This window comes from Macaca mulatta, chromosome 10 (genome assembly GCF_049350105.2).
Source record: "Macaca mulatta isolate MMU2019108-1 chromosome 10, T2T-MMU8v2.0, whole genome shotgun sequence".
NCBI lineage: Eukaryota > Metazoa > Chordata > Mammalia > Primates > Cercopithecidae > Macaca > Macaca mulatta.
In genome coordinates, this window is record NC_133415.1 from 9,236,979 (window position 1) to 9,250,190 (window position 13,212).

The 13,212-nt window shown below is 43.9% G+C and overlaps 1 protein-coding gene and 1 long non-coding RNA gene across 8 annotated transcripts in view; one reads left to right on the forward strand and one right to left on the reverse strand.

Annotated features, from left to right (window-relative positions):
• Positions 1-13,212, forward strand: part of TCF20 (transcription factor 20) — a 187,201-nt gene that overhangs the window by 88,134 nt on the left and 85,855 nt on the right. The gene's annotated exons all lie outside the window — the stretch shown is intronic.
• LOC144331668 (uncharacterized) lies at positions 3,319-6,576 on the reverse strand. The gene is made up of 2 exons (XR_013399011.1): positions 6,418-6,576; positions 3,319-4,633 (listed from the first exon to the last, which is right to left on the reverse strand). It is a non-coding gene; the product is annotated as an uncharacterized LOC144331668 (long non-coding RNA).

Genomic DNA, 13,212 nt, shown 5'->3' on the forward strand with positions numbered 1-13,212 from the left:
ACCCTGCTAATTTTATTTTCTTTTGTAGAGATCGGGGTCTTGCTTTGTTGACCGAGGTCTGATTTTGAACTCCTGGCCTCAAGCAATCTTCCCCCTAGGCCTCCCAAAGTGCTGGGATTACAGGCGTGAGTCACTGTGCCTGGCCCTTAGAGAATTTTAGAACAATAAAATAGAATTGTTACTCCATGGCAGAAGTACAGAGAACATGCCTGCCAGATTCCAGCCAGAAATAAACGCAACATACAGTCAGTGTAAATGAACCTGAACAGATTTACCAGTACCTGCACATTAGTAGACAGATGTAAATGAAAAGGTACACTATGCATTGAACTTAATGCTACTTTTTTGGGTTTTTTTCCTAATAGATGTGAGTTTAAATATAGCAGGAATAGGATTTTCATCTTCTCTTGTTGAAGTCTTTGTGGAAGTGGATTTAAGTTCTAGCATATTCAGTAGGAGAAATTTGAGCTGGAATGAAGGACATCACAGCCTGCATAATTTGTTAAATGTCTCTTTAAAAAAAAAAAAAAACAAAAAACTTTGCTATGTTGGCTAGCATATGTGCTGAAAGTTGGCTTCCCCTAAAGATAAGGGACACAGGCCAAATGAAGCCTATGGGAATGAAACACATCAGAGAAAATAAAAGAAAAAAGGAAAATTTTTGTTCAGCCAAGATTGCTAAGTAGTTGCCATGCTAGGCACAAAAAAAATCAAAACACTTCACTTTTCCTTAGAGTTCAGGGTCTATGGGAGAGTCCAATATGGAAAATTAATATTTATCAAACCTATGAAGGATTGATAAGGCTGTAATGGTGGTGTAGCTGGAGTGCTGGGGAGAACTAGGCAAGAAGCTGTTCCTCCTGATTAAGTATGGGAAGAATATTGGAGAAGGTTGTAGAGGAGGGGGCATTTGGGTAGACCTTGAAGGATGGACGAGAGAGAGACAAGTGGAAGAGTGGGGAAAAGCATTCCTAAGAGAGGTCTTTTGGGAACCAAGGCTCAAAAGTATGTAGCATATTATCAGTCAAACCTTGGGCTGTCAGGCTAAGGGCCTGGAGATGACAGAGAGGGGAAGGTCAGAAGGGAGCATGGGCCTAATAGTATGAGAGCAAGGTAGGAATAGCTTTGAACCTGGGGCTGGGGCACTTGAGTCTCATAAATGGAACAAAGTTTTGTGGAGAGAGGTGTGAATACATGGTTGGGGGCATTGTTCTGACTGCGGAGGGATGGTGGTGGGAAAGAGAGGGAAGGGCCGGAAATAGATGATGAATTGATCATTTTGGCCTCTTACTGTTCTGATTTTCTCATGGCCAAAGCCCTAGTCTGCATAGGAAGGATCTGTAAAATTTAGCAGTTGGCTTAAATAAAATGGATTTACAGGAAATTTTGGCATCAACCCATTTTGATTCCAAAACAGATTGGCAAGGGTATTTTATGTACCCAAACCTTTTTAATAATACATAATGTGAATTTTTTTTTTTTTTTTTTTGAGATGGAGTCTCACTCTGTTGCCAGGCTGGAGTGCAGTGGCGTAATCTCAGCTCACTGCAGTCTCTTCCTTCCGGGTTCAAGTGATTCCCCTGCCTCAGCCTCCCAAGTAGCTAGGACTACAGGCGCGTACCACCACGCCTGGCTAATTTTTTTGTGTTTTTAGTAGAGACGGGGTTTCACCATGTTGGCCATGATGGTCTCGATCTCCTGACCTTGTGATCTGCCCGCCTCGGTCTCCCAGAGTGCTAGGGATTACAGGCATGAGCCACCGTGCCCGGCCAACAATGTGAATATTTTTATATAAATAATAAATTCCAAGGGCTAGGACTTGTTCTAAACATTTGACAAAAAAATTAGGAGGTAATGTTATTACCTCTATTTCAAATGAGGAAACTGAATCACAGGTTGAGTGACTTGACCAAGGTCACCCAACTATTAAGTAGCAGATCCAGGATTGGGAATTGGGAAAAACTCACCTCTAATCATGTTTTTCCTCTACTTTCTTTTTTTTTTTTTTTTTGAGGCGGAGTCTCACTCTGTCGCCCGGGCTAGAGTGCAGTGGCACGATCTCTGCTCACTGCAAGCTCTGCCTCCTGGATTTATGCCATTCTCCTGCCCCAACCTCCCGAGTAGCTGGGACTACACGCGCCCAGCACCATGTCCAGCTAATTTTTGTATTTTTGTAGAGACGGGGTTTCACCGTGTTAGCCAGTATGGTCTCTATCTCCTGACCTCGTGATCTACCTGCCTTGGCCTCCTAAAGTGCTGGGATTACAGGCGTGAGCCACCGCACCTGGCCTTTTCCTCTACCTTTTTATTTATTTATTTATTTTTTGAGACGGAGTCTCGCTCTGTCCCCCAGGCTGGAGTGCAGTGGCGCGATCTCAGCTCACTGCAAGCTCCGCCTCCCCGGTTCAAGCCATTCTCCTGCCTCAGCTTCCCGAGTAGCTGGGACCACAGGCGCCCGCCACGCCTGGCTAATTTTTGTATTTTTTAGAAGAGACGGGGTTTCACCATGTTAGCCAGGATGGTCTCGATCTCCTGACGTCGTGATCCGCCCACCTCAGCCTCCCAAAGCGCTGGGATTACAGGCCTGAGCCACTGCGCCCGGCCTCCTCTACTTTCAAACCACAACAGTCATCAACACAGAAGACTTCTGTGGCCAAATGTGTGTGGGTTATTCCCTACGCACCAAGCAGCGAACACCAGCAGGGTGTCATCTAATTCAGTTCTGACACTGACTACACGGAGATAGTGTCAGATGCCACAGGTTGGGTGCTAAGTCCCCAAGACTGTGCCCCACATTCCAGAAACTAGTCCTAAGTCCAGGGCCTCCAGAACTTCTGATTGATTGGCTTAAAGTTGGGGTTCCCACAGCCCCCTCTTTGAGTTCAGTTGATTTGCTCACAGAACTCAGGGAAACACTTCGATTTACGAGTTTTTAAATAAAGGATATTGGAAAGGATACAGTTGAAGAGATGCATGAAGCAGTGTTTGGTGGAAGGGGCATGGAGCTTCCATGCCCTCCTGGCCACCACCCTCCTGGAACCTCCATGTGTTCAGCATCCAGAAGATCCCCAAACCTTGTCCTCTTGGGTTTTTTTTTTTTTTTGGGGGGGGGGGGTGTTTTTTGTTTGTTTTTCGAGTTTAGGAGTGGAGGCTTAATAGGCAAAAGAGGAAAGAAAGAGAAACAGCAGTGCTCTCTATAGAGAGAAGGGTCTAAAATGGAGACCAAGAGCCTCAGAATGAAAGGACAGAGTTGGAGTTCGCTCCTCTGTTCACAGTTTCAATGAATGTTGAAATTTGATATCCCAGACGAGGCCACCAGTATGAAGCAGCTACGTTGTCTGGGCTATATACCCTGGGGTTCATTGTCACGCTCCAGGAAAATTTAGGACACAGACACACATGAGGAGATTAGGAGCAGAGGTTTAATAGGCAGAAGAGAAGAGAGGCGGGGATCTTCTATAGACAGAGGAGTTTCAGAGCAGAAAGGACCTCCTCTTGAATTTTTTTTTGTTTTATTTGAGACAGAGTTTTGCTCTTGTTGTCCAGGCTGGAGTGCGGTGGCATGATCTTGGCTCACTGCAACTGCAAGCGATTCTCCTGCCTCAGCCCCCAGAGTAGCTGGGATTACAGGCGCGCGCCACCCCACCCGGCTAATTTTTGTATTTTTAGTAGAGATGGGGTTTCACTGTCTTGGCAAAGATGATCTTGATCTCCTGACCATGTGATCTGCCCGTCTTGGCCTCTCAAAGTGCTGGGACCAGCTCCTCTTGGATTTTTATGGAAGTTTCCTGATGTCAGTATTTCTTCTCCCAGGGTATAGGGTGGTACGCCCTCTGAGGAGGGTCTTAAGAGCCACAGTCTGAAAAGTGGGGAAGGATTAGAGTCCTGCCTTAGGGCAGGTGAATGGAGGGCAGGTGAGAGATTGTTTCCCCAGGCCTTAACATACCCAATATTATAATAGAAGACTGTTACAAGAGCTGGACCAAACCCAGTATATATCTATGACACCACAGGCACCCTGGCTCTGGACTCTATGCCCTTAACTTGTACCCTGTGTGAATCGGTTTAATTTAAATGAATTGGAATATAACTTGCAGGATAAGTTTGTGGCCATTTGAAGAGGAAGAGTTTAGTTTTGGATTGTAGAAACAAAGAAAAAGAAAGTGGAGTGGAACTGGAAAGTGCGATCCTGGGATCTACCTGGGAGAATAGTCTGCTGTGTGAGGGCAAGGACCTGTCTGTTCCCCATCATATTCCTAGCATCTAGAACAGTGCTTGGTATGTAGCTAATGCTTAGCAAATATTTTTGAGTGACTCAATAAATGAAATAAAATTTTGCTGCCAGCTCTCAAAGGAATATACTGTGGAAGCTTCAGTTACTGGTTTTTTTTTTTTTTTTTTTGAAAGGGAGTTTTGCTCTTATTGCCCAGGCTGGAGAGCAATGGCACGATCTTGGCTCACTGCAACTTCCACCTCCTGGGTTCAAGCGATTTTCCTGCCTCAGCCTCCCAAGTAGCTGGGATTGTAGGCATGTACCACCACGCCCTGCTAATTTTGTATTTTTAGTAGAGACAGGGTTTCTCCGTATTGGTCAAGCTGGTCTCAAACTGCTGACCTCAGGTGATCCGCCCGCCTGGCTTCCCAAAGTGCTGGGATTACAGGCATGAGCCACCATGCCCGGCCTCTTCAGTTCCTTTTTTCTCTTTGGTTCATTGTTCAGAATCCTTTCTGAATTAATGAATTTATTACTTGTTTTTACTGACTTACTTTGTTCAGCTTTTCAAGGAATGCCAGTTCACTTTTACTGTTTTCAGGATTTAAAAAAAAATCAACTTGCTTTCAAAATCAAAATATTAGATTTTAATATTCCAGCATAACTTTTTATATAAAACTTTTGTTGATGCTTTTGGTTTTTCATACGCCTATATTTAAGGTGTAAATCTTGAAAATATTACTAAGGAATTGGAATTGACATCTGATTATAGTAGTTGAGATAATATGTTTCTCATCCTTTTTAGAGAAGTTTAATAAATATTTTTCAACAGACCAAGTATTATCTCTACTTACTTTTTTTTTTTAAATATTTTGATACTGGCCTATCCTGTATATGTTGAAGAAGCTTTCTTAGTGAGTGATTCGTTAGGAAATTCTCCCCCTGGAACCCAATGACACAATGCAACTCAATTAGCGTCTCTACTAATGTAAAGTCACAACATTGATCATGTAGAAGTCATGTATCTGATTTCATTAGCAAATTAATAGGTGGTATAGGTTTCTAAGGAAGAGTAACTAATGCATTCTCTCTGCTTTAGTTTACATTAAATCATTAGGGAATAGGGAAATAGGAATTTTTTTGTTTTGCCACTTATAAATGAGTAAAGCCTGAGTTTTTTTTTTTTCCAATGGCCCCCTGTCACTTGAAGGCCTTAGTTTTATAAACCAATATTTTCCTTCTCTTATTGACCTGATTCAGTTTTATTAGCCTTTTATTACAATATATACTATATACTTCATATTTTATTTTTTGTTAAACATTTGACTCTACTAAATTAAATATTTGAAAAAATCTCACTATAACAGTATTTTTATTCCAGAGTTAAAATGGTTGTATGAAAAGTTATCTTTGTTGAAATAGTTATATATAGGGATAATTATATACGTTTAAAAATGCCAAGATTGTTACTCTAGTGTTTTTTTTTTTTTTTAAGCTGTTAAAGGCTGGGCACGATGGCTCATGCCTGTAATCTCAACACTTTGGGAGGCTGAGGTGGGTGGATCATGAGGTCAGGAGATTGAGACCATTCTGGCCAACAGGGTGAAACCCCATCTCTACTAAAAATACAAAAATTAGCTGGGTGTGGTGGCGCGTGCCTGTAATCCCAGCTACTTGGGAGGCTGAGGCAGGAGAATCACTTAAACCTGGGAGTTGGAGGTTGCAGTGAGTCGAGATCGTGCCGCCGCACTCCAGCCTGGCGACAGAGCTGAACTCAGTCTCAAAAGCTTTTAAAACTGTCTTGTGTGTGGATAAAGGTGACTTTTAAGACTGTTTTATAAAATATTACCCAAGTTTATGTTTGTAGATGTTAGCTCTCCCAAAGGTTTCTTGAATATTTGTTTCAGATGGGTATAGGCCATAGTTCTGAAATAAACAGTTCTTTTTTTTCCTTTTCTTTTTTCTTTTTTTGAGACAGACTTTCGCCCTGTTGCCCAGGCTGGAGTGCAGTGGTGCGATCTCGGCTCACTGCAACCTCCGTCTCTTGGGTTCAAGCGATTCTCCTGCCTGAGCCTCCTGAGTAGCTGGGATTATAGGTGCGTGCCACCACACGTGGCTATTTTTTTTGTATTTTTAGTAGAGACAGGGTTTCGCCATGTTGGCCAGGCTGGTCTTGAACTCCTGACCTCAGGTGATCTGCCCACCTCAGCCTCCCGAAGTGCTGGGATTACAGGCATGAGCCACTGTGCCTGGCCTAAAAGACACAGTTCTTGATGCCATAATCCCAAATACTGAAATCTCAAAATACCAAAATCCAAAAAATGTAATTCTGGAAAAAATAATTAAAAAAAAATTATTTAAAAGACACTTATTTGGGCCAGGTATGGTGGCTTACACCTGTAATCCCCAGCACTTTGGGCGGCCTAGGTGGGCAGATCACTTGAGGTTAGAAGTTTGAGACCAGCCTGGCCAACATGTCAAAACCCCGTTTCTACTAAAAATACAAAAATTAGCCAGGCATGGTTGCATGTGCCTGTAGTCCCCACTACTCGGGAGGCTGAGGCGCGAGAATCACTTGAACATGGGAGGCAGAGGTTGCAGTGAACTGAGATCTATGCCACTGTACTCCAGCCTGGGTGACAGAGTGAGATTCTGTCTCAAAAAAAAAAAAAACAAAAACATTTGTTTGGCCAGGTACAGGGTCTCACACCTGTAATCTCAGTATTTTGAGAAGCAAAGGTGGGCAGATTGCTTGAGCCCAGGAGTTCAAGATCAGCCTGGGCAACATGGAGAAACCCTGTCTCTACCAAAAAAAAACAAAAAAAACCCCAAAAATTAGCAAGGTAGCATGCACCTGTAGTCCAGTTACTTGTGAGACTGAGGTGGGAGGATCTCTTGGGTCTGGGAGGCAGAAGTTGAAGTGAGCTGTGATAACGTTGCCTAGGCAACAGAGCAAGACTTCGTCTTCAAGAAAACAAAAAACAGACAAAACACTTATTTACATTTTTAAGGGGGATTTATTTGAGAAACAAAAACATGACAACACTTCATAGGCCACTTAATATAGTTTGGATATGTTTCCCTGCCCAAATCTCATGTTGAATTGTAATCCCCAATATTGGAAGTGGAGGCTGGTAGAAGGTGATTGGATTATGTGGGTGGATTTTTCATGAATGGTTTAGTACCATCCCCTTGATGCTGTCCTTGAGACAGTGAGCCACTTCTGGCGAGATCTGGCTGTTTAAAAGTGTGGCACCTCACACTCTCTCTTGATCCGTCCTCATCATGTGATATGCCTGTTCCCCCTTTGCCTTCTGCCATGATTGGAAGCTTCCTGAGGCCTTCTAGAAGCAGGTACCACTATGCCTTCTGTACAGCCTGCAGAACTGTAAGACAATTAAATCTCTTTTCTTCTAAGTATTACTTTATAGCAATGCAGGAATGGCCTAGTACACAATGAAATAGTAACAAATGTATTTTGCAAGTTTACTGACTCAGTATACTAACAACAGTTGCATGGGTGTTACATTTTTTAACTGTGGTCTTCTGAAATACCATGATGGACAAACTAGGTCTTTTGATGAGGTAGTAAAAACCAGGATGGGTCATCACTATATGTGCAGTAGCCTGAAGAGCAGAGATCTTGTCGAATTTTATCTTTCACAAAAGCAGATACAGAAAAAGGACATCTCGTTTACTGAGGAAGTTTCAACTTTTTTTTTTTTTTTTTGAGACGGAGTTTCACTCTTTTTTTTTTTTTTTTTTTTGAGACGGAGTCTCGCTCTGTCGCCCAGGCTGGAGTGCAGTGGCTGGATCTCAGCTCACTGCAAGCTCCGCCTCCTGGGTTTACGCCATTCTCCTGCCTCAGCCTCCCGAGTAGCTGGGACTACAGGCGCCCGCCACCTCGCCTGGCTAATTTTTTTGTATTTTTAGTAGAGACGGGATTTCATTGTGTTAGCCAGGATGGTCTCGATCTCCTGACCTCGTGATCCGCCCGTCTCGGCCTCCCAAAGTGCTGGGATTACAGGCTTGAGCCACCGCACCCGGCCCGGAGTTTCACTCTTGTTGCCAAGGCTGGAGTATAATGGCCTGGTCTCGGCTCACTGCAACCTTTGTCTCCTGGGTTCAGGAGATTTTCCTGCCTCAGCCTTCCAAGTAGCTGGGATTACAGGTGCCCCACCACCACGCCTGGCTAATTTTTGTATTTTTAGTAGAGACAGAGTTTCACCATATTGGCCAGGCTGGTCTCAAACTCGTGACCTCAGGTGATCTGCCCACCTTGGCTTCACAGGTGCTGGGGTTACAGATGTGAGCCACCACGCCTGGCCAGTTTCAATTTTATTTGAAGAGACCGTAGTCTAGCTATGTTGCCCATGCTGGAGTGCAGTGACTATTCACAGGCATGATCATAGTGCACTTCAGCCTCAAACTCCTGGCCTCAAGTGATCCTCCTACCTCAGCCTCCCTAGTAGCCGGGACTACAGGTGCTCCACCACACCTGGCTTCCACATTTTTATGTACACAGCCAGTGCTTACAAAGTCAGTGTTATGATAATGCACTTTTGTGGAGTTCAGTTTGCAAAAAAATGCATAGAATTAATTAGAACTCTCTAAGTCTCTACACAATTTATACTTCCAGTATTAGAAATGATGTGAAGATAAAATAGCATAGCGAATTGGCACTACATGTGAGGGAGCAGAAATCATACACCATTGAATAATTTGGCAGAGGAGATTTCATGTATTTTTTGTCTGCGTTTTCACTTCTGCGATCCTCAAAACACTTGCTACAGTTTTATTTGCAAAGTGGTTGTGATCCACAAATTTTATAAGTATATACTGTCTATTTGAAAGTCTGATTATTGCCTGGCCATTGCAATTTCTGCTTTTGCAGCACCAGTGATAATTAGCTTTTAAACTTTTATCTTTCGCCATTAAGTAGCTTTGTACACTTACCAGAGCCTTTTTGCGAGGAAACAGTTTCACAGATCTCTTCAATTGTGCTGTAAAGAATAAAGTAAGAAGAAATGATACTCAGCTTCACCAACACCAAATCTGTATTAGTCAGGGGTCTCTAGGGTGACAGAATCAGTAGGATATGGGTATAGATATATAAGAGAATTTATTAGGGGAATTGGCTCATATAATTATGGTGGCTGAGAAGTCCCACGACAGATCATCTGCAGACTTGAGACCCTGGGATGCCAGTAGCATACCTCAGTGCAAATCCAAAGGCCTCAGCTAATGGTGTTCTCTCTCGGTCCAAGGTCAAAAAGCCTCAGAACCCAGGGGGCCACTGATTAAGTCCTGGAGTCCAAAGGCTGGCAAGCATGGAGTTCTGATGTCCAAAGCAGCAGAAGAAAAGTCTGTCCCAGCTCTCAGCAATTCACCTTCTTTGTACTCTCTGGGCTCCTGGCTGATTGGATGGTACCCACCAACATAGAGGGCCGTCCTTGCCTACTGAGACTTCGCACACTAATCTCCGGAAACACCCTCACAGACACACACGACACAGTGCTTTACCAGGTTTCTAGGTGTTCGGTCAAGTTGATAGCTAAAATTAAGTCCACAGATCTATCCTTGGCAACTTGGTACCCATAGGCATCTCCTTAAACCATACTTAATTTCCAAATAATGACAATAGCAAGGTCATAGTTCCACCTAGCATGGTGTAACTATTGTGTACAACCAAAACTATGCAAATCCCCTGCCCCAAAATTTGGCTTTTGGAATTTCAACATTTGGGATTTTAATCTTTTGGGGTTGTGATTTTAAACATTAGGGATTTTTAGACTTTAGTCTTTTGGGATTTTAACATTGAGGATTATGGCATTTGGGATTATGATTGGTACTGATTTCGGACAGTTTTTGCTAAATCTAGTGTTTAGATACAGCAGCAAAATAATTTCTATGTGTATTTAATCACTGATCTAGTAAATCAGTAGTTACCAAGTACCAGGCACAGTGCACTTTTTATATTCATTATTTAATTATCTCAGAATAACCCAATAAGGTCAATACTTTATCTGTAAAATGGGGATAAAGAAACAGACTGAAGAGAGATTCATTCATTTGGAAAAGGTTACTCAGCCACTAAGTGATAGAGCCAGGGCTATCATGCAGCTCTATGTGGCTTCAAAACCTGTTGCTCCATTTTAATGTAAAATGTATGCTTTGTGAAAATGTACACCATGTGGCTGCTGCTTTCTCCCCACACTGACAGGCCTTCCCTGCCCACCTGAGCCCACGCAGCCCCCACATGAGTACATGCTCTCTCCCTCTGCCCCATTCTCTCTCCTTCACAGCATTTATCTGACAGTCTTGTCTTTTTGTCTGTTTCCTTCACAAAATGTAAACACCATGGAATGGAAACTTGGCCTACTCCATCCCTGTCTGCATCCCTGTTTCCTAGAGTAGAGCCTGGCACACGGTAGGAGCCAACGTATTTGTTGTAAAAACTGTGAACCAGAAGGTTATATCAGTCCACAATATTCACTTTTTAAATCACTTCTTTAGAACAGACTATTTGTCCTTTCTAGTCAGCGATTTTAAGTGAGGGAATTGAAGAGAGGTGTCTTGAAGAGATGTGGAGGGAACCAGTCAAGTAGGAGACAGGTCAAGGCTTGTGGAAGTAGAGATTGGCAGTGGTTTGAATGAGCATAGTGCTGGACCTGCCTGAGCTCTTGTAGCTTCGTGAATAGTAACCCTTCTTCCCCAGTCCCTGGTCTAGTGTCTTCCCAACTACTGCCAGAAAGTCTTCTGAAAGGTAGCTCTTGTCATATCCTTTTCATTATGGACTGAATTAAATTTAGACACCTTACCTTGGTCTTCAGGGTTCCACGGTAGGACCCTGCCCTGCCTCTTCAGCTCCATCTCCTGGTTTCCCCACTTTTGTATTCTCTGCTGCAGCTTGGTGTCCCAGAGGTGCCTCTATTTCCAGGTCTGGGTCTGTGTCCTCTTTTCTGTTCTCCATCTTTTTTTTTTTTGAGATGGAGTCTCGCTCTGTTGCCCAGGCTGGCGTGCAGTGGCACAATCTCCACTTGGCTCACTGCAAGCTCTGCCTCCCGGGTTCATGCCATTCTCCTGTCTCAGCCTCCCGAGTAGCTGGGGTTACAGGCACCCGCCACCACACCAAGCAAATTCTTGTATTTTTAGTAGAGATGGGGTTTCACCATGTTGGCCAGGCTTGTCTCTAACTCCTGACCTCAGGTGATCCACCCACCTTGGCCTCCCAAAGTGCTGGGATCACAGGCATGAGATTGTTCTCCATCTTTTTTTTTTTTTTTTTTTTTTTTTTTTTTGAGACGGAGTCTCGCTCTGTAGCCCAGGCTGGAGTGCAGTGGCCGGATCTCAGCTCACTGCAAGCTCCGCCTCCCGGGTTCACGCCATTCTCCAGCCTCAGCCTCCCGAGTAGCTGGGACTACAGGCGCTGCCACCTCGCCCGGCTATTTTTTGTATTTCTTAGTAGAGACGGGGTTTCACCGTGTTAGCCAGGATGGTCTCGATCTCCTGACCTCGTGATCCGCCCATCTCGGCCTCCCAAAGTGCTGGGATTACAGGCTTGAGCCACCGCGCCCGGCCAGTTCTCCATCTTTTGAGACAATTATATTTCAAGGCCTTTCTCAAATTTTTTTTCCTCCATGAAATCTAACATTCCCTTAACTGGATGTTTCCTTCATGACGTTTGTAATTGTCTGGTGCACCTTTAATCTTTGCTTTTTATTATCCCTTTCTTTTTTTCCCCCCCCAAGATGGAGTCTTGCTCTGTCCCCCAGGCTGGAGTGCAGTAGTGCAGTCTTGGCTCACTGCAACCCCTGCCTCCCGGGTTCAGGTGATTCTGCTGCATCAGCCTCCAGAGTAGCTGGTATTACAGGCACCTGCCACCACGCCGTGCTAATTTTTGTGTTTTTAGTAGAGACGGGATTTCACCGTGTTGGCCAGGCTAATCTCAAACTCCTGACCTTGTGATCCGCCCACCTCGGCCTCCCAAAATGCTGGGATTACAGGCATGAGCCACTGTGCCCGGCCTATTATACCTTTCTAAACGTGTTCTTGCCCTCCTCCCGCAGTCCTCCCTGAGGGCAAGATTATGGTATTGTCCGCTGCCATATCCTTTACAGTCCATTGAACACATGAACAAACAATCATTTTAGAGGTAGAGAAAAACAATGTAGAAAAAAAGACAAACAAGTGGTATTTCGTTTTGGCGTAGGGAAGACTTGTCCTTTGCCGAGGATTAGTTTTGGTGGTTAGGAACCTTTTTGAAGCCATGAAAAACAATGTAGGTAAAGAATTAAGTATATTGAGGCCAGGCCTGGTGACTCATGCCTGTAATCCCAGCACTTTGGGAGGCCGAGGCGGGTGAGTCACTTGAAGTAAAAGAGTTCAAGACCAGCCTGGTCAACATGGCGAAACCGCATCTCTACTAAAAATATGAAAGTTAGCTGGGCGTGGTAACATGTGCCTGTAATGCCAGCTACACGGAGGCTGAGGTAAGAGAATCGCTTGAACCTGGGAGGTGGAGGTTGCAGTGAGCCAAGATCATGCCAGTGCCCATCAGCCTGGGTGACAGAGTGAGACTCCATCTCAAAAACAAAACAAAACAAAACAAACAAAAAAACGAAAAAGAATTAAGCATATTGGGTCTAGTATTTTAGAGTAGAAGAAAAGAAACCAAATGGGGAAACAACTGAGAAGCACCATTTTTCAGAGTTTGGGGATGAGTCCTAGTACTTGTCCTCAGCGTGTTCAGCAGTGTTGTATGGGAAACAGACAAACTAGATCATTGATAATACATTGTAAGAATTTGACCATAGAGCTGGCTGTGGGGGCTCATGCCTGTAATTCCATCTATTCAGAAGGCTGAGGTGGGAGGATTGCTTGAGGCGAGGAGTTGGAGATCAGCCTGGGCAACGTAGTGAGACCTCCTCTCCAAAAAGTACATAAATAACATTTGAAAATAAAATTGGCCATAGAGAGGGAAAGGCTCTAGAAAACAT